Source organism: Haliotis asinina, chromosome 6 (genome assembly GCF_037392515.1).
Source record: "Haliotis asinina isolate JCU_RB_2024 chromosome 6, JCU_Hal_asi_v2, whole genome shotgun sequence".
NCBI classification, from domain to species: domain Eukaryota; kingdom Metazoa; phylum Mollusca; class Gastropoda; order Lepetellida; family Haliotidae; genus Haliotis; species Haliotis asinina.
This window is the reverse complement of record NC_090285.1, coordinates 34512647-34539923: the sequence shown is the minus strand read 5'-3', so window position 1 is coordinate 34539923 and position 27277 is coordinate 34512647. Positions and strand designations below refer to the sequence as shown.

The 27277-nt window shown below is 39.6% G+C and overlaps 1 long non-coding RNA gene across 1 annotated transcript in view; it reads left to right on the top strand.

The window, feature by feature from the left end:
- The first annotated feature begins 1010 nt into the window (after window positions 1-1010).
- LOC137287085 (uncharacterized) overlaps window positions 1011-27277 on the top strand; it is a 49674-nt gene continuing 23407 nt past the window's right edge. Inside the window, exon 1 of the long non-coding RNA XR_010957010.1 lies at window positions 1011-1082. This is a non-coding gene — a long non-coding RNA (uncharacterized lncRNA). The remainder of the gene's footprint in view (window positions 1083-27277) is intronic.

Genomic DNA, 27277 nt, shown 5'->3' with positions numbered 1-27277 from the left:
TGCTACAAGATATATCCTGCGAATACAAGTGAATATTATATGCGTTTACTATTTTGCGTTAGTTTTGGGGATAATGGAATTTCGGGAAAATAAAACGTGCAAATATTCTTAATAGCCTATGTGTATATTCCCTGACAACAACACGCTTTAATTTCATATATTCCTTGTGCACAGACAGAGCTGAATTCTAACAAATTTAGTACCCAAAGACCCCGACGTTTGAGTTCACACAGGAGGGGAGTCTAACTCATGAACGCTAATCTTGAAATACTTACCTCCCTTGGGTAAGCACCGTCAACTGTCAAGCCCAGAAAGTGTCTCTCAAGACACCAGTTTGTTTTGTTAAGCGTCATTTAAATATCCATTACGTCGACACGTACAAACAGAGCCAGACACTGCAAATTGCCGAGAGTAATTGCGGTTGTCCATATCGTATTACAAGTCGTTTTTTCGTCAATTGCGTACCTATTCTCTCTACTTACGTTGGTGCCGCCATGTCCAGAATGGTGACACGTGGTTAAAGATGTGTTGTCGTAATTTCATATCGGATAATGATATAACTAGGGTGGTATTTCATACGAATTAATACAGCATTCATCATTGCGGTACAAACCAATAATGTTGTCTTTCTAGATGTATTAATGATTAATAAAACTGACAAGGTAGTCATTCGGATTCAATTACATACTCTAACAGATTCGTACTTGTTGTCACAATACAATGTCATGTGTGTCATGTTTGCTATTTTGATCTTACATGGCGGATTTTTTAGCATGAACTTTAATGGAAAGATGGTACTTTCTAATGGATAAAACATTCGGAGCGATAAAAAAGAAAAGAAATACTATCATACTCCTGAATGAATTAAAACGAAACAGATCAATTATACAAACATATGCATTTGATAGGCCTGGAATTGACCCTATCTAATATATTTATGTACATATTCACACATTAATCCCAAATTCATTACTCTCGTATTAATAATAACATGGTTTGTTTGTGTTTCAGCACATTGAGAATGGATACGTTCAGAAAACACACGACATTAATCGTCACAGGACTTACTACAGGACATTCAGGTAAGATATTTTTCAGAATTTGTACCTGAAAACCTCGATCAATTTGGTACGAATGTATTATCTATCCGCCATGAACTTAAACCTACATCACTGAACCATGTGTGATAAGCGTTCGGATTGCCCTTGCTGCGTTGTACACAACCTGTTTAAACATATTTTTTTCAAACCCGTGTGTGTATATGTATGGACAAAGTCACCTACATATGGTACCATCCCCAACCCCACTGACAACTTGTGCAGTAAATTATCTTACAAGACAACACACCTATGTTAATACCGATAAAAATACATCCCAGTGAAGGAAAGTGCACTGTACAAGAGCACGTGGGCTTTTTTAATATTTTACTTGAGACTGGAAGCAACCCAAGAGGTGTTCTACATCCTTATTTGTCAGTGTTGAAGCCGCACCCGTCACTCATGCTTTGTATATTACTTGTCCTCGTCTCACCCTGTGTCTCACTGACATTGCAAGCCTGTCTCTGCCCTGAGCCATCCTTCATGTTGATACCCAGAACTAACAGTGAGCTTCAGAGCAATCACACTCGTGGTTAGGAGTCAGCGAGGTGTCAAGCTCGGGTCTTCCACGTGACAAGACGTAATTTAAGCGTGTTCTGTATCCCACGACATAGTGCTTTGTCCTACCGTAGTACGTATGTGTTTGGGACAGTGGAATGACTTCGATTGCCTTGTCACCCATCTTTTGTCCTCGGAAGAACCTCTGTTATTTGACTGTCATCAAACAGTCTTTTTAAGGCCTGCAATAATCGCCCGGTCAATCACAACTGGACAGGCATACTCAAGCTTGGAGTAGAACAATAGGCATTCATTCCAGCTCACGTCCTCCTCGTAGGCTGAGCATGACCAGGAATCCATACTGCTAATTTCTTCATTTCTGGCCTGTGCCATGTTGACGCGAGATGTGAGATATCTATGTACAGCCTTCAGACCTTTAAAGTCGGATTTTTTCATGAAAACTCTTCCCTCACGCCGTTCCTTAAAAGGGAATTCGCCAATTGTCTGGCTGTAAAACGTTTTGAATCATGCCTACGACTTAATGATGCCTTAAAATACGAAAAGACTTTCCTGAAACAATAACCATTAACACACAAAACACTTCAAACTGTTCCAGTATCATTTGGCTGTTTAAAACACCATTTAATCCATATCTTTGCTATTGATGCTTTGTGTGAAATCAGTTTCATCACAGCTATATGATGAAATGTCTTTTCATCAATTGAAAGTGATTAGGGAGAAAACGAATGATGTCAAAAACAACGCTTTGATGATGCTACTGAAGGCTGCATCATTTGTCTCACTGAAGTACACTTGTGATCCCATATTTCATTCGGCTGATGAGCTCAGAGAGGATGTTGGTACAGTCAGCATTATGAAATCCTCCCACCGTCTCCACGGACATCGCGCACGTGTTGGGCGTGCTATGCAAGAGACTAGCATTGTTGTGGTTGGTGTGTGTTACTGTCGACATCTTCAGATTATAAAGCAATATATTTCGGATTATGTTATGGATTTCAGTACAGATGATATTGGCACCTTGGTCTGGGTATATCGGAAGTATATTTGTTGGCTCAGCTGAAGATTCCTACCAGTGTCTGAGTATGTTGCAAATAAAGGTTTAGATTTGTTGTGAGGGTATTTTGTGATATTCCGACGTGCCATTTATGATTAAAACAACTTTCAACATACAATTAAAGGCAAATTGGACATAAATGTGTACATTTGGATTTTTATCTGTGTACGTGAAACACTATATATGAAGATATTGACAAGGGTATGTTCAAATGTGTTCAGTTCCGCGTTGCCTTCAAATCATTAATCTAATAAATTAGTTTATACAGTTTTCTTCACGAAAGTACAACCACATCCCTAAAGTCTCAGTGGTCATTTTCAACCCATTTTAAGTCCATTAAAACAAAATCAGCCAGTTTAAAGTGCCATTTTTATAACATTGTTTAGAATCAAATATCTTGAATTCGAAAAAGTGCTCTCTCCGTTGCGATACCAGTGGAACAAATTAGAAAAAGCGGGATTAATCACGTTTACGAATCTTTGATCTCAAAATTCCAATTTCGGCATAATGACTTAAGATTAAGGTGCCTATTTGGAGGAATTGGTTGATTTCAAGGGCGATTTGACCAAACGGAGAGACGCTTGTTTTCGCTGTTATCTCCTGAAACCCATCCCTTTGATATGAACAAGTGTTTTGCTTCCTCTTGACAACCCTAAACCCAGATGGACAACTCCAGAGAAATACCTTAAGATGGCACCTTACTCTGCTCTGAAACCGTAAGAAAACGTGAAATTGACGCTATTCGAACCGTACGGTATTTTGATTACTTCGTTTGATCATTTGTGGGACTTGAGGTCACTGGAATACCATAATCCGATATGCTGATATATGAAAGAAGGCTTTAGAATAATGTTGATGAGTCTACTAACATCAGTGAGATTACAGCTGTTGTAGATAGTGTCTTTTCTTTGAACATTTCTTGGAAAACATACAAAACTGGTACTCGGTGGAATACATACATCCTTATAGTAAACTAGCAAAACCCCAAACTAAAACCTCAGATGATCTTTATCGACATGTTCTGTTCGTTATGTACCTAGTCTGTCATACTGTCATACATTTCTTCATCCAAGAAAATCCATGTAAGTCTAGAATATATTGCAAGTCTATATTTCCACAGTTTCTGGATATTTTATTATTATAGTTTAGGGACTGCTTCTTTCTGTAAAGTATGTTCATTCAGAGACTGGCTGTATGTCCTTGTACTTATCGTATCAGGCAAGTAATATGAGAATGTTGACGTTTCGTATCGTGGCAAATTCAGATCTGGACAATGTCTTCACTTCCTGTCAGTTTCAGATCTGTCCTAGTCGAACCATAAAACAATCCACAGTGGCGGTGAAACGCCTGGATGCCTCGTAGCTTTTTTCAGTGAATATAATAGCAGGTAGATTGATCATGCATCACGTGTCACAATATTTTTTACTTTCTTACATAACTGTTTCTATAGGGCAACTGCATTGTTGGGTTCGAATGAGATACCTCCCAGGGCAACACACAAATGTTAGCAAATTCCCTTGGAATATCGTCTCCGGTTGTCAGTCTCCAAAGACATTAGTCTCTCTTTGTCCACGACCATTGCTCAAAATCTCGGCGTTCCAAGATGTTGATTCCAAGACTCTAACACAACAAAACCGTTAATAATTGACAGGACAAGACATTCCCTCGATTTCGATCTTAAATTATACATATTATTGTTTCCTTACGACTTGTTCTTTCATTCATGACGAAATCCATTCCACTCGGTGGATACAAGGGGAGCCCAATCGTCACATATTGCTCAGGGAGACATCTGATTCAGTGACAAAGGCAGGCAATTTCCCATGAGCGTCATAAAAAATTAAAGCAAAAGTACGAGTTCCCACGTCGATGGTGACTACAACATACGACATGCGGTTCGTTCTCGTTTGAAATGGCTAACACTTGAAAGAAGGAGGTGCAGTCATGCATACAATGAATACCTTTTTACTAAACGGATGGGAAAAATACTACTCAACTGCATTTGTAACCATTGTTCTTGATCCTGTGTTCAGTGTCGCTTCGTTTGCTAACAAACCCTATCCATTGTCTTCATGGAGAGCGTTTACAGTTGTAATGATAGTATACATTGGTAAACGCTGACCCATCGTGAGTGAGTGAGATGTACGTAATGCCGCTTTGAACAGCATTCCGATTATGTTGGAGGAACGCCGAAAGTGATGAAGATGTCGGGCCCTTACAACTTTGGTCCAGGGGTGTGGAGCTGACAAATCCAGAAACAAGACGAAAACAAGCTTGTCGCATACCCACAAGGCGAAACTGCTCAGCTATAGCTAATGCGGCGCCTTGGACGACCGTTGCTGTGCTGACGCATCAGAGCTGCAACTGGATCAGCCTCCAGACAACAGTTTCTAATGACACCCGGTGTCGTGAAACAGGTAGTCCTTTGACAGAAGCTATGGTGTTCATTTTAAGCTGATGTGCCACTGTAGAGGTCAAGCTCGTGTCTGAAACAAGGAAAGGAAGATCGTGAACAGAATGAAGTCTTTTTGTACAACAACCTTCACCCAACAGTTGTGTTCGCGATGAAGGTCAGCACATCCTACCCTGATGGTAGTTTTACAAATGCGTTCGTACATCGGAACAACTGCCTCCCAAAGTGGCAACGAGGTGTAGTGACCGAAAAAAAGAAGTAAATACGCTGACAAAACTGGATTGTTACCATGACATTATTCCCTTCATTCAAACAGCAAGCCTGCCCTGCACTTTTCTTCGCAAACGTTTACCCACACGTCAAAGCAAGAATGCACCAGAGTTTAAAACTGTTCATTATTTCTGCATAGAGAGCAGCGTCTTGTGCAGTATATACTTGTTATCCTTTTCCGAACCAACAAGTCCCTCGCTCCAGTACACATTTTTATGGTTAATAAAGTTGCAATAAATTCCTGTCGGCAATTTTACACCGTGAAGATTCCCCTATATCTTGAGCGGTAACCCCTTGTTTTCTCGTAACAAGTCAATTGTCGGGGTTTTGTAGAAATTTCATTCACGTTTATTCCAGGTTATGACCCGGAAAAGTTGTCATAAAACCACACTCCAAGAGCCATGAGCTTTTTCTTTGGGATTTAGTCCACAGCCCATCTGGTTCAGCGGGTAACCACAGAGGTGTAAAATTTCAATTAAGCAATGACGAAACTTTGAAAAACGTTTAAGCGAACATAAAACTGACATGTGGTATATAGCGTGTTACGCGAAGATTGCGAAGTGACGTTGACAGTGCGAATCGTTATTTCTAAGAACAGTTGCTGTGCGGAGTCATGAGACTATGTGTGGGCGACGTTTCGTATTGGTCGCAAATGCCTTAAATCTGCTGACATAGCAGTTAGCTCAATACGCCTATTCATATTTGTTTTTCGACTTGCTTTAAATGGCATTCTTACATTTTCTGTAGCTTTTTGTGAGGTTTGGATGTCATCATATTCCATGTATATACTTCTTTTGCATTTAAGTTCAAGCCCTTGATTTGAACAATGTAAAGTTTATTCTGTAAGTAAACCTCACTAAAGTATGGTCTGAAACGACAGCACTAATGATACCTGTCAGTAATATGATTATTAAGCACCCATTTCGGTTCTTCTATGTTATTCTATGGATTTTGATTATTTGTGAAGCATGCATCTTTGCCAATTGTTCCGTTTAGGTATTATTAGAATTCCATTTACTGTCATGTTGCACTTACGTACTACCAAATCAATTATTACCAATGGACAAAGGGGTATTAATTAAATAAGAGGTATGTTTAAATTAATTGAAAATACGATTTGACCACACATTAACTGGTGAAGCTGTTGATAGAGACTGATTGATGTGATGCATTAAATTCACCTATGATACCCGTAAACATCACCATCGAATAACCACTTTATGTTAGTTCCATATCTGACCACATAATTTGCCATCCAGTTTAGCCGATTTTCCTCCGAATGGATAAAATGGATGTTCTATCTTCCCATGTGTTCACATTCCCCACTGTACTCATCTTGAGTAAATGTTGTCTTGACTATTTTGTCATCAAGAACCTTTAAGCACATTAGTGCCTGTAATATGTTACTTCACAGTGGGATCCGACAAGGATGCATTCTGTCCTCAATCGTTTCAAGCCTAGCGGGTTTTGTGAATTTCACACGCTTTGCAGTAACATCCTAGAATTACTCATAAAGAATTTATGCTACGTTTCGTATTCCTATGTCTGAATGTACAAAAGCTGCTTCAGACTTCTCCCTGCTGTGAAATTTTATCCACGTGTGGCTCATAACGCCCCGTCAGTACAATATTCACTGATTAAACTTTGATCGCTCGAGCTGTCCAGTGTATTGCTTTGATTCTTTTTAGATATTACATTATGTACGGAGAGTCAGGCTTGAGCTGACTCACTAGTCATGGATTATTTAATTCATAACTTGACTCAAACAATAGGTTTACGCATCGTTAAGCACTCACTCCCTACTACTCCATACTTACGGGTAAAAATAACTTATAATCGATGTTCATACAATGAACAGTTAACTTCTCATTCATATATCAAGTTAACAATGTAGTTTGATAAAAAGTTTGATCTACATCATTGCTTTTAACCGGTTACATGTATTTTATTCATTTGTGTTAACTTTTTGTAAGTTTAAACATGAGAAAAGAAAAAAATCTGAGATTAAATCGGACATAGCTTATGCCCAAGAGTATAGAGAGAACATACTTCACACGTGAACACTATATATACTCCAGATAGAGATGTGAGTGTAATCTTATGGTTATACCTACCTTAGTGAATGATATATCTTTGGGTTTCAGAATGGTGTTACGAAAGGCAACACTTTGTATAAAGTATGTCTGGCACAAAAACATATCCTAACATTTTTTTACGGTTACACAAATACCCGGACCCGATAAACCCACCACTGATGCAAAGTCGTTTGATAGAGGTAATCAGATATGTTTCGTTTACACATGCTTGACATAGTAAAGGAATGTTTCCTTGATATATTCAAACATCCTTTTAATGTGGAGCTGCGCGCGCACACGCACGCACTCACTCACACACATACACAGAGGCACACGCACATCATGTATATGCACCTGTTCAGTTTTATGGACGATGACACTGAAGCCTTGAAAAGATTAACTTGTCTCGTGTAAATATTTTTCCATAATTTATGTGCTAGTACATGCTGGAGGGATTTCAGTGCACATTAATATATTTCGAGAACTCCGGTGTTACAGCACTGTACTGACAACGTCAGGATTTAGTCCATCCTCTTCAACGTTCTTCATCACTGCGGGTTACAAAGTATGTATATTTTCGATCCGAACAATCTGGAACACACTTTAGATGCGGAGACACGCTTGCGCGTAAACATTTATCCTATCCTCGCAGAGTTAAAGCGTGCAAACCGATGAACTCATTTCAAGGTAAATTACACAAATTGTGAACACGACAACGGACTAGACCGCTTTTCTAACGCTGTAAGTGCCGTTATTTTAAAGGAACATTTTCGCAGTAAGGTAATGGAGTAAAAATCTATTGGCATTGTTCCTCATGCTGTGTAAACAGATGGAAATCGTGATATGATTTTAAAATCTGGCGTGTGTCTTGGAGATAAGAGTAATAAAAAGAGAAAGAGGTTAGGTTTCAATGTATTAAAACATTGTTAAATAATAATTTTCCTAACATGAGGAAAATCCAAACATACAGCTACGACGTGAATTATAAATGTCAATAGATAAACGATTAATTTGTACTAATTAATGCACGTTATAGATGTGTATCGTTTGGCAAATGTTAGTGAAACGAATTAATTGCGTGAATAAATATAAATGTCAATTTGGGTCTGTAAAAGATGTTGAAATAACGTGCCGTTTTTCACAACAAATTGTTGCTTACCAATTGCTTTCCCTTTGAGACCGCAAGACTTTGAATGTATATTTCTAGGACTATTATCAAGATCAAAATAATGTATTTTCTGCGTGTTTTTTTTTTTTTTTTTTTTTTTTTTTTTTTTTTTTGTTGTTGCAATTTTACATTTGCCATGAATGTCATGTGTGCATTATGCTATCATTGCACACGACAGATTTGTCATGCTCGGTGCCAATATATTTCTCTGCCGTAGATACGGCAAGCTTGTAACGCTAAAACTTTTATGTAAATTAACTAAAAACATTTGGAAATAAGTCGCGGATTAGAACGAGATTTCATTTTTGCTTTAATTATGAGGCTTTAACGCTATTAGATGTCACTGTAATGTGCAACACGTTGGCGATTTAAGCTTTTTAGAACGCATGCGAGAACTAACTCCCGTCACAGAGCAAAGAAATGCTGACGCATTATATAAAAACGAGCGTTGAGAAATACAGACTGCACTTTACCCGCAGTCCATGATAATGTTTGTAACAGTGAATTTTGATGACATTTTAGCCAGTTAATTTCTGGTTATTTGAGGAGCATGAGGTACAAAAATGCAATTCAATTCATTTTTTTAAACATTTATATTGGTGATATAACATCATGTTTTCATCGTCAAGAATGCTTAATTGTACGATACGGGTATCCATTTTGAAAACTACATACGTTTCAGGCAGATTCAAAATCATTATTTAAGTCTGTTTCAGAAGTTTCCATACCTGCCCTTTTCGAAGGCGTTAGGTTATCGTTGACCGCTAATAGGACCTCGGTGGCCTGTTCGCTGACTATTTATTATCCATAATATATTTTATGACTATCTTTTTCTAACACACGTACTGCCTATAAATCTTTAAGGTAGTGAAACGTGCCTCCATGTACCAAACCAGCTCTAAACGATCCAACAATTCCACATTCGGGACGTGTTGATATTATGAGCTTTTAAACAGAATAACTTTTCAGTGAAAAAAACTATTACAAAAAAAAACAACGATCGGTCCAGACTGAGGAAAGATTCTTTTTTCGTTGCGCTCAGCTGATGTTCATTTACACAGCAGCTAAAGAACATTAACGACCCAAACTTTATTTTTAAACCCTGTCATTTGAAGAAGTTACATTTAATCGATTTTCGTCAAGTTGAAATATGAAAACGCGCTCGTAATTCGCATGCAACTCAGGTAAGCCTTGGTCGAAGCTGTCGCCATTAAAAGACTCGCTTCATCTTGGGTGAAATGTTACCTCACTGTGCACGCTCCTGGGAACTATAAAAGCTCGCGCATTAGGGTGCTCTAACGACCTTTTGATACCTCTTCCGCGGAGGGATATAAGGGAGCGCAAGCCCTTTATGAGTCTAAACGTTCGACTCGACCGATAACCCAACTGATATTGGCAATTGAGCAAGGCACGGCCACAAAGCCGAAGCAGTCAAGCACGACCATAAATCACAATTTATGACCACGTTCTTCGTAAGACACACAAAGATGGTGTCGGCGACTGTCGATTCTGTGAGATATCAACTGCCATGTTTGGTCCCCGATCTTTTAATGGTAGCTCAATGGCTATCCTTTTTATCCCAGTTTTGTTGGGAGTCTGAAACTTTAAAACTTCCTCGCGAGCCTAAAAAAAATCACGAACTTTGTTAAACATCTGTGTATGTTTGTACATGTGAGCCATGCTGCGGGTAGATTCATCAGCAGATGGTTTATTGCCCGGTGCCTTTTTGTCAGTATGTACATTGTACGTCTTACCATGTCATTTTTTGTTTATGTATTCTAAAATGTGTGTTTGATAATTATTGCTTAATTAATTAGTGCTGCGGGACCAGAAATGGTAGGTCACGGTGACTTTTCAGCTCGACCGTCATTATTCAGCCATGATTATAAAGTCGATACTTCGATGTGAATATGCCTCGAGTATAATAATAGTGAGATAGCATAGTTAAGCAACGTAAATATCACACAAAAAGTAGAATTCGACAACACAACTCTTAACAGGAAAATATTCGAAACCTGGGTAGTACCTGAAGGAACCTGTGCAAAGTTTACATCTTACATTTCTTCCCGATATCACTGAAACATTGCCGGTGTGATTTTAATTTTAGCTCTCTAACTGGAAAATATGGGATTGAACGTAATGAACGTTTGGCTCGCTACTTCGCAGTTAAGCCAAGTTTGGTACGTAAGTGAAAAGTTAGGCTAATTTGTTATTGGTACTTCTATTCAGTTAAGTGATTATCTTTCTCTGCAGCTGTCTGAGTGTCTAGCTAGTTAGGAACAATGTGTGAAGCCTATTTCTGGTATCCCCCACTGTGATGTTGCTATTTTGCTACAGCGCCGTAAAACCATACTCACTCACTACCTGGCAGTTTTCGTAATGTCTGGTTGTCTATCTAGGTGCCTGTCTGGTATATGTGACTGTCTGATGGTATGTTGGTAGGTAAGGAGACAGGTAGTTATGTGTGTTGGTAGGTACGTAAGTATGTTGTTGTTGTTGTTGGTGGTGGTGGTGGTGTTGTTGTTGTTGGTGGTGGTGGTGGTGGTGGTGGTGTTGGTGGTGTGTGTGTAGATAGATAGAGAAGGTACGCAAAGAAGAAGATGTTATACGTAAAGAGCCATTTACCAAAACTGTGAATTTATTACCGATTAATGATTGTCATTGCCGTATGGATGAGTTATACCACACCCCAACGATGTGGGTGCTTGCTCAACAGTCCTCAAATCTTTTCTTTAAGAAAATAATCACAATTTAACTCATTTTCATTCAAGGAACATTCCTGAATGACATTATTGGTATAAATAGACCTGCCATTCCATATTTTTAATAAACGTAAACATTACATGAGACAATGATAACAATGATACCAATTCTAGAACGATATGAAGACACTGTAAGACTACACAATCTCTAAATATCTAAACGATCAAAAAGCAATGCACCTATTGAATTTGTTTATAAATTATCACCGGTGGACTGTGACATTCTTTTTACCAAAATGGGATGAAAGCATACATTCTCACTTGCTGTGGCATCAAGTCCATAAAACGTGTCGCATTCAACAAACACATTTTGCGGAAGGTGAGTTTCTGAACCAAAGCACGTGTTTATGTCACGTGAATATGGAATGCTCACTGAAGTGCACCCTGAACAGACTCAAAGTTATATTTAACGCAACATTATACTCAAAATATATACAGTTTAGCCGTAAATTACTTTGGCACACAACCTTCGTAATATTTCGTATGTACTTTACTTAAAGAAGTATTTTTCGACTATGGTCTTGTCTTCATTGGTTATTTGGGAAGACAATATGCACCATTAAACTTGTTCTGCTCCAATCGTATTCCTAATGTATTTGAGAGTCATTTACATGCTTGTATGATCAGTGCACATGATGTTTGTATGGTTTTAGAAGATAATGCCTAAACCTCAGTTGGTAATTTGCTTTTTAAATATATCTCAATTTTGTTGAAAGAAATTTACATCATAATAAAAAGTATACACCGTGACCTATCTCGGTTGACGCGACCCTTGGCCGTGAGACTTTGAGAACAGGAATCTTTACAACGATCTGGTGTGTGTTGGAAGGGTAGGGGAGCATAATGACGTAATACACATTAAAACTATCGATCCCTTTTTATTAGTCATTCGTTCATGAAAAATCTTCTTGGTTTCAAGAATTGCTAACATATGGTCTTTTCAGTACTCCACGATACAGAGGATTGAATCGGTCCAGTATAGTGGAGCCATTGTATCAATACAGCCTTAATCAAGGTTTAAAAGAGCAGCTTCCACCAACCCCTATTGTCGCAACACACAGCGCCCCCTATTGTCAAACAAAACAACATATCCCGTCAGATCGCGTTGACATCTCGCACGTCACTTCCTTTGTTCTCGCAATGTCACGTCGACGTGGTCTGACAGCTCAACTATGTTTCATTAATAAACGTTACGGAGTTGTCTATTCAACACACCTGGGCAGATTTGGCGAAAAAAAACGTCCATCTGTGAAGTGAATATTGGGTACAGTTTTATAGCAATTGCTGCGGAACCACAATCAGCCCGCCATGACAAACCAATTCGATATCGAGGCTCCGGGGAGTGATCCATCATTGGTCCTTACAGCTTTTGACACGTCACGTGACGCACTATCCCATCATTATTTCTCGCGAGACTACTTATTATAGCACGTTTTGTTCTTCCACGGCATTGATGATAGAATTTCGGGCGGATTGTCGTTTCAGGGAGTTTTTCCCCATATGTCAGATCCGCAACAACCCTCGCAAAATAAATAACCCTCTCTGGATAATTTCTCCCGTCATTTCCGACGATTGGTCGAAATTTATTGGGGCATGGTGTGCGAACTCGCTTATAACTCAAACCGAATTCCGTAATGTGTATGCCGCGCGTCCATCGTCTTTCTATTATCAGTAACAACAGTCATTTGCAATTAGCCAAGATACAGTTTCCTCCAAACCAGATTATTCTTCCTATTCCCCTACATCGTGATTCTACGACATCGTCTATTATCTTAGCAATGTCGCATCCTGTCCGCTGCCTCCAAATGGAGAAGGCTTATCACAGACCTAATGACCATACCAGACTTTGAAGCTGCGCAGAGACCCTGCGGACCGGTCTTAGAAGAACAGTTCATTGAATACCGGCGATAAAATCTAGATGTGCCCCTCACAGGAACAGTCCCAACATCTTATGGGTTACGGGTTGATATAAAAGCGATATTCTACTGGGAAAGCTTATTTGGATCAATTTGCCTCTTGCCCACCATTGGAGTTTCTTCTGGTGCTAAGAGAGCATCCCTGGGTCCTGTAACTCTGTTCAGAGGCAGTTTCCTATGCGATAAACGTTACATTCTATTGCCAGTTATTCCATATGACAGGCGCATTTGGCACTGCCATTTATTTCTCTTTGATTTATCTTCTAATTGACATGAGTAATGGCAAGGGGAGTCTTTGTTCTCAGCTGATTCTAACAGCAAACACGTCCATGCTGTGACATAACCGGCACAGAAATCCGCCTACAGTAGCTCACAGTAATGATTATTGACATAAACAGTTGTTTCAGATTGGAAGATAGCGATATATTTTTGTCAAAGATTCCAGATTCTCTTGAAAATTAGTGAACAGATAGTGAACACCTGACACAAGTGATTAACATGTCAACTTGTTACGGTCTTGTGCACCCACCCTTTGATTATTTAGGCGTGATATTGCTGGAATATTGCTAAAGGCAGCGTGAAGGCATACTCACTCACGCCACCTTCGTAGCTGCTCGGATTGGGACAGTGAGAGACTTACTGTTGGACACCATTTGGCTGGTGGTTGGAACAGAGTTACCTTTTCCTGAACACCTGGTATTCTGTATTCATAAAAAAAGTACATCCGCGTTTTGCGAGAGCAAGTATACTTTTCCCCTCCAATATACGCAGCAGAATTCGTTTCGGCCGAACAAACGTTTACATTTTGCACATATGCTTGGAACATGTTAGACACCGGGTGTCACCACCTGTTTTCTGTGATATATTCACCTTGTTGTTATATATTTCAGCGTCGTCACTAACCAGACGTGACGAACTCGTATCACACGGTGTGAGCTTCTATATACTTCCTTAAATTTGGATTAATGACATTGTGTACTTTCTTGAACATGTTATTATGGCATTATGATTCTTCTTGACAATGTTGTGATGACACGGCTAACCCAGCACCACAATCAGAATTCATAATTGCGCCCCTTAGTGGTTTTGGGATCAGTTAATCAAGGGTTCAACTACAGGGCTCGCACCGGTGATATATTCACCGTTCATCGGTAGCATGTCGTTGCCTTACACCTTATGATCTGGAACCTACCCTCCTTGCTCCGGCTAACACACAATATTCCATAACCGAAATACCTTTATAATGGTATCAATACTAAGTCACTGACTCAAATGTACACGTAGATGGTGTATCATTTTGACAACATCAGCAGCCACGATTCCACACGTCATCAGATTGCCGTAATATGTTAAACCCAAACAAAAATAAAATCATATTATCGACGTTATAAAGGTCATCGACAAGATTGAAACATCAAAGTCGACGCAGATTCTGTATTAATCACTCTATGTCAACAACATTTTCATGACGCAATTACCATGACAACCCGCTTTAAGTATTCGTCAACGTTATGGGGAATTAACATCACCACCTGTTGCATCCTCAAACAAAAGCAAAATTATTTCCATCGTCCCTCCCGTCAGTCAACCATGGTCAACTGATCTCCTGATATCATGATCGGTCCATTGCACTCAACGACGCCATTTGTAAACTTAATTCGTTCTGCCCGTACAAGCCTACATTAGAGGTGGGCTACGGTATATAGGCAGTTATTGTTTCCAAAATGAAGTTGATATGATCTGAATGTGTTATCAACGTGGAACTATTTCCATCAAAGCAAAGAACGACGATAAACTTCGCCGTCAGCGACAGCTGTCGTCGTTTCATGCGGGACATACGATCGTCTCACTGGGCTTCAATGACGAGCGGGTTTAGATAACAACATCGTTTGAAAAATTCGAATTAACACGTTATCGGTTTTCTGGTATTAAAGTTCTTCTATCAATTCAGGTATATTTGTTTTTAATCAGACTCGTTTTACGAGGTCCTTTTTACGTCTCTTCATTTACATTTTGCGGGAAAACTCTGTGTTCTTGTTTAATGTTGTTTCAGATGTTCATTGTGGGATTTTATTCAGATTTGATATTAAACGTATGTTAGTAACCAAAGGATAAAGTACTGAGAGTGAGATACCTATTTTATCACCTCTAAAAATAATAAACAAGGTTATGCTCCGGTGTGTTTTTTTCAGTTCCGACATCAATGGGATAATGTTTTGTGTTATAATCACAGGAATACCATTGGTATACACGTAGTGTAGGCACCTGCTGGATACAGTTTTCGATTATACTGACCATAAGAGGAAAGACAACAATATATGGGTGAAGAACATTTATATTTCAAAAGGGCGACGGGTTCGGTGTGCCTTCGTTATGTGGTATGTGCTGGAACCTTCACCGAAACGTCGAACCAGTTGAAATGGATTCCATATTTCTTAATCCTTCCATAATTCTCCATCTTTTAACTGACCCTCAAAGGAGAAGACATTAAAAACATTATGTTCGTACTTGTATTTCTACACTTGTCAGCCCGTAATCGATTTGCACCGTTATTGCACATGTTTCAATATAGGCAGGATTCCTGACAGGTTGTCCTTATTTCGGAGAATTCACTGTGAGCAAGGTGTCCGTTTCGAAAATGCACTGGGTAACAACCAACGTCTCGCATAGATCTCGTGTTTAAAACACGTAGTAGAACGGGACCATGGGTTATAGTAATCTAACTTTGAGGAGGTCCGTTGTCACAGTTATTTTCGTGTTCCAAAAGTCGTGATCTAAAACGGCTTTGTGGAGTAGGGCTTTGTGGACTGTGAAATTCGGAAAACACCGTTCAGTTCTACTTCATAAAACTGGGGCTTATGAGTGGCCTTGCGCATAAAGCGATCAAACATCACGGGTTTGATTCCCCTTGTGGTAAAATATCTGAAAGCTCATTCCTGAAGGGCTCGCTTCCTAAGATCCGGAGTCGGTTTTCTACGGAACACAAATCAGCGTACTTTTGCTGGAATTGTCCTTTCCGAAAACTAGGTTACGTCCCTTTGTTACTCAAGGGCAGTTACTCTAACGTCATTTCCGGGGACTACATCGGACGCTCACGTATTAATATGCACACCTTAGAACAACGTGCCAGTTTGTACAAGTTTGGTGCAAGTGAACCAGTGTCGTTTTAGGAAAAAGTGGATGTATGTAAGTCTTCAGTCGATGAACTGCTTTACCGGGATTAGTTACTCTATCCGAGGTCTGCAGTAGCTCATGCCGGTTGTAAGAAGCGACTAACGGGATCGGGTGGTCAGGCTCACTGACTAGGTTGACACATGTCATTCTATACCATTTGCGTAGATCACTCTTCATGCTGCTGATCACTGGATTGTTTGGTTCATATTCGATTATTTACAGAACGTGGCCATATAACTGGACCATTACGGCATAAAACTGAACTCATTCACCGTAACCGAGGGAAGAAACGGACCTTCACCCTTTCAAAATATGGATCGATGTGCCTTCCAGTTGAACAAATGACAGATTACACATACTCCGACAGGAATCTCACTTACACGAGCAAGTAATTTAAAATGTATTCTCATGAAAAACTGTAATAGCGTCAAGCATTAAAACAGTTTATTTGGCAATATAAAATTTGGCCTTTGATTCTTCCTGGCAGCTTCAATGAAATTCATCTAGTCAGATGAGAAACACTTGTATCTCATGATATATCGCGCATGTACATGAGTTTATGTTTTGTCATTATTCGTGATCAAATATCGAAGTCCTGTCATGATAAAACTGATGATTTGACTGGGGGTCGGGGATGTGGGTAGTTGCCTCACAATAGCACAACCGTTACACTGACCACACGTGCCACGGTCAGCGATACCTTGTGTCCGCAACACTCTCTGAGAACATATATGTGATAACTTCGTTTTTGGCTTTTGTCTGGTTATCAGTTGAGCTGATTGTTCACGTGAATTTATATGGAAATGAAACATGGCACTGACAAGAGACGCTTGCAGAGTTGATTCAAACAGTATATACCGTCATTATTCGTTTTGCCTCGTGGCTCGTTCTCAATGACAAGGGATCGGGAAAGCCTGATTGTTGATATCATGTTAAGCGAATTAGCAACAGCTGCTAGTCTATGAAGACTTTGTCACCTGCCAGGCAGGTATATCTAAACGTTTGAAATTACGATTTTCAATTTCGCTTTTTAGGCTGTCTATTGTTGAACCGCCTTGTGAAATAAATTTTAAAACGATTAACTTAAGTTTAATTATGTTTTCCATGGAAACAATGTTGGTGGTCTCTTTGTATTGGAGAGTCAATGATGAGTGAGTAAGGGAGTGAGAGAGTGTTATTTAAACGAGTGAATGCGGTGTGAGTGAATGTTAAGAGCATGTGGTGTTATTGGTTATTATATTACGCCGCAGTCAACATTATCTGTCTGTTGCGAAGAACCATGTTGAATGGGAGGTGTACAGAGTGGTAGGTAGGTTTAGGGTGGGTTGAAAGGGTTTGGCTATTGTGAATCGGAGGCGTCAGAGGACCAGGTATGGTCTGGTAGGTTAGGAGGGAGCCCTGGAGCTGATATGTTGAGCGTGGGTTGATATATCGTCGGAGATGTTGCTGTTGATTAAAGAAATAAATCACCACGGGGCTTCACACACTGTACCCATGTTGGGAATCGAACCGTGGTCTTCAGCGTGACAAGCGAACGCTTTAACTACTAGGCTACCCCACCGTCCCAGAATGGATTAGACGGTGCCATGTAATGTGTGGGTAGGAATGACCAACTTGAGTGAGATGAACTATTTTCTAGAGAGGTGTAGACGCAGGCTTATGTGGGACGGGTTAGACTGGAATTTTGTTCTTAGGAAGGGGTGGAGAGAACTGAAATTATTAAGACAGAGCAGACTGACGCAGATATGTTCAAGATTGGGTTGAGAAGGAACTGTGAGGATTGGTTGTAGAGCAACCGTTAAGTGTTGCAGTGGGTGGAGATTCATTTTGGAATAAATAGTGAGGACGGTATTTTATATTGCCTGCTATGGTGGTGTAGGCAAGATCAGATATTATTGGTCTTAAGAGGAGAAGAAATTGAAGTTGATTGGGAAGGATTTTATTGGAGTAGGGTAGAGATGAGCTGTGTTCTTGGAATAAAGTGGTATTGATGGGGTAGATGGAGTAGAGGCTGAGTCGACTGCAGGAGAACCTGGGCCTAGATTTTCGAAGCTCTCTTAACGCTAAGATAGTCGTAAGTGCCATCCATTAACTTACGACAATCTTAGCACAAAGAGAACTTCGAAACTCTTGCACCAGATGGTTAAAGAGGAATTGTTACTTTTGAAATTAGGTTGAGAGAAGCATTGTCTCGTGGAACAGGGAGAAGATGAAGCTGCGGGTTGGCAAGAGATGGAGGAAGAGATTGTTTCTGTAGCAACATAATAACGACAGGTGTCTTGTTAAAAAGGAGGTGAACACGAAAAGAGATAAACACGTATTGCTGACCTGGTTTCAGAAGGGGGACATACTCCCCTGGCGTTGTAGCAGAACAGGTTACCATTGTAACGTGATACCAACACAACACTGCATTAATCTAAAGTACATAAGCATATCGTTTCATCACGAACGCTGATCATAATGATCATCAATCACAGAACCGAGTGTGTACTAAATAAAGAATCACTCCATCAGTCCAAAAGCCTCTGTAACCTGCCGGCTGTCGTCATCAGGGACATGAACACAAATCAATAGCGTTTGCCCTCGTTTCACTCAGAAGTTAGGCTCCATCTTGAGCCAACTTTACCCCCTTTGTCTCCCATAGTAGACTGCCTGGTCTGTCTCGCGATTTACTTCAATTAAAGTGCCGGTTAAATCTAAACCAACCGATTTGTTTGGCTCTCACATCTTTGGCTGCTCCTGTAAGATCGATGGTTCTCTGAAGAGCGTGAGCATTCCAAGAAGTTAAGAACAATTACATTGAGGTATTTGTAGCAATAGAAGCTTGATTCATTGTCTTGCCAGGCAAAATAGCCCCTTTAATCCATTGCAACTCACGAAGCCTTGTAAAGAGCATTAAGGGAAATAGTATGTTCCTGTCCGTGGCTTAAATGTTTATCGACTAGACGCGCAAACGAAACTTAAATGCCTACCTCGAAATGATATCTTGTTAATTTTAGTTTGAGGGGCGTGAAGAAGCTTCACACAAAACAAGTCTGGCTGTAACCATTTCTTAACATTTGATATAACCATATAAAGTTTTTCGAAGTTCGAACATTGCCATTTCGTCGCCAGCTAGTTCAATTGAGGGGAAGGATTAAAACAGCACTACTTCGGATGTAACGAACTGTGAAGATTCGAGACAATGACATTTTAATCTTAACATTGTCAATCTGTTTTCAAATTAACGAACACCCTCTCTCTAGTGTTAGAGGAATTGGTAGCATAACTATGAAAGCTTACTGCCCCGGGTACTGCCCCGGGTTCTGCTGGAATTCTTTCATTTTTTAATACTGTATTTTAGGCGAAAATCCATTGTCGCTCATAATGATATCATTCATATATAAAACACTCTCCGAACATCATGGCGAGATTAACATCCTCTACCCTTGATGTATAATGTTATGTAGTGTTTATAATGATATCATTCTTACGGATAACACTCGTCAAGCACCATAAAGAGGTTAATATGCACTGCACTTGATGTAAAATGTTATATCATTCATACATAAAACACTCTCCGAACATCATGAAGAGATTAACATCCACGGCACTTGATGTATAATGTTATATAATGATATCATTCATACGTAAAGTCTCCGAACATCATGAAGAGATTAGCATCCGCGGCACTTGATGTATAATGTCATATAATGATATCATTCATACGTAAAGTCTCCGAACATCATGAAGAGATTAACATCCACTGCTCTTGATGTATAATGTCATATAATGATATCATTCATACGTAAAGTCTTCGAACATCAGGAAGAGATTAACATCCAGTGCACTTGATATACAATTTTATATAGTCCTGCTTGCAAAGTAATCGTAAACGCATACTACACACATAATAATAAATAAACAGACACTTGTTTATTCGTGTAAAATTCATGTAGGCAATTCTACCAATAGACTCGTTAGAATACTTAAACATTCCAACTCAACACATTCCACACATACGACGACTCTAAGGGTCAAGCAGACCTTCCAAAAGGGCTTGGCGTGGTCGCCTTTCCCGTGAACACCTGGTGTCCTTCTGGCACTAAGGCTATTAGCGGACGCTGACATTTCATGATATCGGGCCGCTATTACTTGACTGTTACATTAGCAGAGGGAGGCTGGCCTGTTGGGCCCCTCTACGGTACTGACATTTAAACGTGGTATGGGCCAGATTAAAGGGTGCTGAGCTGTCAGTTATATATTATTGATATGTTTCTGGGTCTCTGGTCAACTGGTGACTGCATCATTAGTGAAGTGAGTTCACACTCCAGTACAATCCCTGTCTGGACGATATGGTCAGATGTTTTCCACCATACTGCCTTCACAACAAAGATCGTTTATAACGGACATTGGCTATCTATCTATCTACCTGTCTATCTATCTATCTACCTACCTACCTACCTACCTACCTACCTATCTATCTATCTATCTATCTCTCTATCTATCTCTCTCTCTCTCTCTCTCTCTCTCTCTCTCTCTCTCTCTATATATATATATATATATATATATATATATATATATATATATATATATATATATATATATCTGTGTCTCTGTGTGTGTGTCTCTGTGTGTGTGTGTGTCTTATGTATGTGTTTTGCCAGGCAAAGTAACTACTGTAGTTTGTATGTGTCTAGAATGTTACAGCCCATACTCGAGAATTGCAGAGTATGTTACAATATGTAGATGTGTCCAATTCTAACAATGCAGACTCCGCTGTTATACGAAGTCGAGATATCCGGAGTTTATGATGTCATGCAGATGTCTCCTACTGTAACAGTCCAGACTGCGTTGTTATGCACAGTCGAGGTATCAGGAGTGCATTATATTATGTAGATGTCTCCAACTGTTGTACGTGTGTGACTACACTGCTACAGAGTGTCGAGATATCCGGAGTTTACAATATCGTGTCGATCTCTCCACTGTGAGAGAGGGGTGGTGTTTGGGGTTTTAGTACTATTTTCCTTCTACTTCGTTTTACTTTGTTTATATTAGTTTATTGCTACCTTCTCCTTGTTTTGTAGACGGTGCAAAGACAAATCTGCTCTCAAAATAAATATTCCACCTGATTACATACCACAAAGACTATGTTGTTATCAGACCACACCACGAACAGAGATACCACAGAATCGGTTTTAGCAGTAGAAACCGAACTGCCAGGATTAAAAATGGACCATATATACTGAACACCAAAAGAAACGCAAGTTTCGAAAAAATGGAATCTTGTAAATGAAATCGTTCATGTTTATGTCTTCTACTTAAAAACTTGACAAACAGCCAGTGTTGCGTTTCATTTGCTGTTCAGTATATTACAGCGAACTTGCCAAGCATGATAAGCATTTACATACAAATGTCTCCTCGTCTCATACCCTGTTATCGATGATTGTGCCAGTATTACCACTGCTAATAAAACAATGTGAAAATCCTTCCATAATTGTTTTTTTATTCATACACATATTATTTAATTCCTCCAAATATCGCACCCAAGGTCATTCCGTCATAGTTCATACTAAATATTAGTCACTGTAGTGTATAAACATAATTCTTATTAGACAAGTAGCGTTATTACCATAAACAGATTTTGCTGCGCCACGTATTCGGACCTGGTAATAGCAAAGTACCTAAATGTACTGTGTATAGGGTTTGCTGAAACCTATAACATTAATGACCGAACGCTCCCCCGGGGGTCTGCAACATTCAGTTATCCTTGAAACAAATTGCCCAACGGCTGAACTTTGCGGGTTGCAAAGTTCATTTATTATCAAGGGCTCAGTTTGGTGAGATAATTTGGTAGTATGCCTACTCCTCTACACGCTAGCAGTACCTTCATCGCTACTATAACACTGTACCTTATGATACCAACGCTATGCGCCAAACACAAAACTAATGAGATGTTAATGATGTGCCTGCCTTTATTAGGATGAGTGAGGAAGTTGGGTTTAATGCCCATTTAGCATCATTGAGGTTGTGCCTTAAGGAATGAGTGAGCTGTGCCGTCATGGCGGGAGACACCAAAAACGGATTCGAACCCCGGTCCTCGATGTGACGGGCGAACACTTTAACCACAGTGCTCCCCCTTCTTTCAGTTTGATCATAGCGCGAAGGTTTAATGGGCAAACCCGACCGACCCGAGTATTTTACTCTGACGATTTTCACGATCGCGAGTTCAGTAACACTGTGACTGCTTTCACCTTAGAAGAGTAAAAATACGTGCCGAATAATGAACGATTATGTTTCTTACAGATGTATTTTCTTTGAATATCGCAGCGAAGTACTAGACAACTGGACTTATAGCATCTGACCATGTGCATCATCAAAACCGGACCTTTGGTGTGTCGTTAATAACCTCAATACCTATTATTAGTATTATCCTAATAGTTCCAGTCGATGGCGAACGGACATCCCCCCTGTCATTCGATATATATGATAAGAAAAACAAACACCTCAGCCATACTAGTCTCAAATGAATGTCGTTTCTGAGTCATTCTATGTCGCGTGATAGCCTAGTGGTTAAAGCGTCCGCTCGTCACCCCAAGCCCCTGGTACGATTCCCCATTCACATGTGTGAAACCCATGCCTGGTGTCTCCCGTCGTGGTACTGCTGGAGTGTTACTAAAGAGGGCGTGTAACCCAACTCACGCACCCTATAGTATAAAACCCAGGCTTTTCGGGTTGTTGAGAGTCCAAAATGCCTTAACTTTAATTCCAGTCAAACTAGCCATATGTGAAACCAAACCCAATAATGTTAAATAATATGTGTTCAGTGGAAAGAATTGATTTATTTTTATTACTCTCATATGGCTCTTGACCTTTCATTAGCATTTAGTTTTGATTTGCATTTTTATACATGTTTTAACACGTTCAGTAAATGTCTCTAACTCGAGAAGAATACTGATTTCCTTCTCTGTACTGGTATTCGGCTGCTACGTCCCACTTGTACGTTAAGTGCTTGTTTGTACTTACAAATTAAGGGTGAAAAGGCTATTTGTTATGAGTGTTTCGACCTGTTTTGAACTCGGCACATCCGCAGAAGATTTCGATCACTAATTTCTGACTTCATGTTGGAATTTGAAACAGTGTACCGAGCACAGTGTGCATCTTAACAGCAATCTAAATACAAACAGCGCTTTATAAGTCGTCAAGAATATAACTTCCTTTACATACAATCAACGTCTGCATCCTTCAATGCAAGAACACGTGCGTGTCCGGTTTTCACCGATCCGAATTTGAGTTCAGCCAATCAGAAACGATGTAACGTAACCAGACCTAAATTACGGGCCTTATCAAAGATCTCGCTTATTGAGTGAAAACACTACAATTAAAAGCTATTTTACATTGTGTTTTCAGCCACTGACGAGTGCAAGTAAAATTTGCGAAGCTATAAAGTTTTCTGTTATCTTACTTTAGCCGTGAGAGGTTGGAGATAGCGTTCCCCGGTCGGAGTGTCCAGTCACTTGGCCGGCTCTCAGTGTATTGATTGAAGAGCCTGTTTGAGTGTTTGCTTACACTTAATCAGGGGGCATAATCGAAGTCAAAGAAACACATATTTCCACTCGTGACGCGCCATCGTTGATTGACAGTCTCGCGGAAATGGCCGAGGCTGTCTGATTTGAACGCGAGAGTTAGTTCTAAACACTAAACTTTTGAAATTCGTACAAATACAACGACTGCTTGATATATACAAGCTCATCGTGAATGTATGCCTGTGTGTGAATAATTATTATTAACATGTTTTATAAGATGATTATGTATTTCAGTTCTTTTAAAAAATATGTAAAACGTTTTAAAAACAAGGCTACCCTGCTACCCTCCCTGGCAGTTCTATTCAGATCAGGAACCTGAGCGTTTTAAACGATCTCTGAGGTCACTGTTTGTATTTCAGAATTTCGCTACAATGTGCGCATCACATAGCATTTAGGTTTCCAACCATCACAATGCAAGAATGTTCAAAAGGACGCGCAATCGACTCACTTCCTCCTGATACAGACTACTGCGGTAACGTGTCTATCATAACGTTATTTAACTGCCACAAATCAGTTGAGTAGAGTGTCCATCGCACCAGTAGTGACTTCTAAACTTTGAATCTTAATCTAGAAGTAAGCATTAATTTAATAGCATAAGCACGTTTAAATCAAATTCAATGTCTTCCGCCATACTACCATTGTAAAATAAAGTTAAGGAATCTTTATTCAATCAAACTGAAGTAATTATGTCAAATAGCATATATTTCATCCCATTCTACATGAAAAGAACAACTGATCAAATAAGATCTCGAAAGATACATATCCCTGATGCAGGTCTCCTTCATGACTTGCTTTCTCATGTCGCCAATCATGACTGGGAGTAAACATGCATACAGTCAACACACACTCTTGTTGAAAAGACAGTAGTAACCAACTTTAGTGACTGTCAGTGCATCGCATCTGTGGCTTGTTAATGGCAAGGTTACTTGATATTAACATCTAAAACTGTTGCTAATATCATGGAAGATTCGGAGCTCACGTCATAATAACTGATAATATACATCCTCTATTTCTCTGTCACACTGAGATTACATATGATTGATTTACTGGGATTCGGTCATGTCACAGATAATTCTCCTATATCATTCATAGCGGACGTGGAATTATTTCATGTAGCGAGACAACGTATGTACTCGCTGTCATTAAAAAGAGGATCCACTATTGGACAACCCTGAATCAACAAAAACGAAATGAGATAAAACTTTTATTTTAGCTCACCTGACAGAAAGTCAAGTGCCTATTCTCTCCTAATCCATATTTGTCTCTGTAATCTCCGGCTCTGTCTTCTGGTTCTCCTGAGCGGAGGGACGGTGGGATGGTCTAGTGGTGAAAGCGTTCGCCCGTCTCGGGTTCGAATCTCCATATATAGCCCATTTATGGTGTCTTTCGACAAGATATTGCCGGAATACTGATAAAGGCGGCATTAAACCATAGTCTCTCACTCGATCACTCCCCTTAGCTAAACTGTGTCCGTCGATGTGTTTCTCCAGATAATGACGTCAAGGGGTTCCTTTTCAATTAAAATGCATGATATTGTTCTCTTTAACATTAGCGTACAAAATATTTTGATATGGATTCGTCTTTTTTGCAGTATGTAGACAATTTCTAATTGTTGAGGACATATTCTGGTGACTTACTGTTTCTTTTGACATCGTGCATGGTACCGTGGGCAGTTTCATGTATCTGAGAGTAAGGTATTTTCATGACGCTGAGTCACAGTCGAGACCATTTTGCAAGGTGGAATTGTTGTTATCATCCAAAACTGTGATGATATCGCTTGTGTGAGATCCGACGATACCTTCTACTAGATTTTGACTCTAGATTTTGTACAGTGCCCTGACAATGTTTTGACGCCATGAAGTTGATGTCACAATGCTATGTCTTTGCTGCACTGCAAATCTAATGGCAGTGCTGTGTTCAGAGATATACATTAACCATTGAAAACTAATGAAGAATTATTTGGGATGATAAATATAATCTCACCCTCGTGTCTACTGATATCAGTTATATCAACACTCGTTGATAAAGGTAAGCGAGGCGCGGATGTTCGTTACTTTATCAACTCGTGTCGATATATATGAGACCAGTAGACACGTGGGTGAGATTCATTATGCATTCTGTTTATTTTGCACATAGAAAATACCATTTTAAGCTGAAGTTGAGAAAAACACTTCTACTACCATCGATAATAATAATCAAAATCCTTATCATCATCGTCATTTCATGTTAGTACCAATTATGATTTTTTTAATCCGCATGATGATGATCATGATAATGATCATGATGATCATGATCGGAAAAGTGAACGTTCTTTCGTTGCAAAACCTATGTACTATCGACTCACGGCGACAGGTCATGAGTCTGGACGTGGACCTCCACACAGGTACTCACACCCCTGCTGTCCGTTCGTACCACTATTAGGTAGTTGGGATCCGATTCCGGGTCAGAACGTCCACAGTTCCTTCTGGAACAAACGATGACCAGTGACTGACCATGCATGCCTGCTTATGTATCCATTGCTCCTGGCTATGGGCTCTTTGAGTGCATCAGAGTAGAGCAGTCCAGCGTGCCGTACAGCTGTTCAGTACAACAGTTAGTGCAGCAAGTGTACTAGAGCAGTGCAGTTGAGTAGAGCTGTGCACAATAGCAGTGCTAGTCTGGTATTAATGTAGACCATGAATATGCATGAAATATTCAAATTGGTAACCACAACCGGAAAAAAAAAATATTATGTTTCTATTTGTCTTTCCCAAGGAGACAACTGAGAGCAGTGAAAGTACAGAAAGTACAAATTTGAAAATCTCATTTTACCTGAAACTTACGAATGCTATCAAAACGTTACCATGTTGAAAAGCGTCACCATAACACTGCAGATCCGATGCCAGTATTAAATACATCACATTCGAATATCATTTTAGTACTTTGGACACAAACAAACGTGGGTGTATACTTCTTTAGCCCGATAATTTGTTTTAAAATAAACTGATTATATCCGATGCCTTTAAACCAAACAGTTAACTAGTACCGCTCCGGGCGCGGACTTAATGGCAAGGCATACCGTGTACCATACAATTATCTTAAAGTCGCACTAATCAAATTTCAGTCGCCATAATCTTTATTTACGTCGAACGCCATCTGGGAACAATTCAGAAAACGCGCTTAATTAAGGGGAGATTACTCTTGATTAATAGTCCCTACAATTACCGCAATCAAATTAACCTCGACTAGACCTGTCAAAATTGGATTAACCAGAATGTAAAGTCG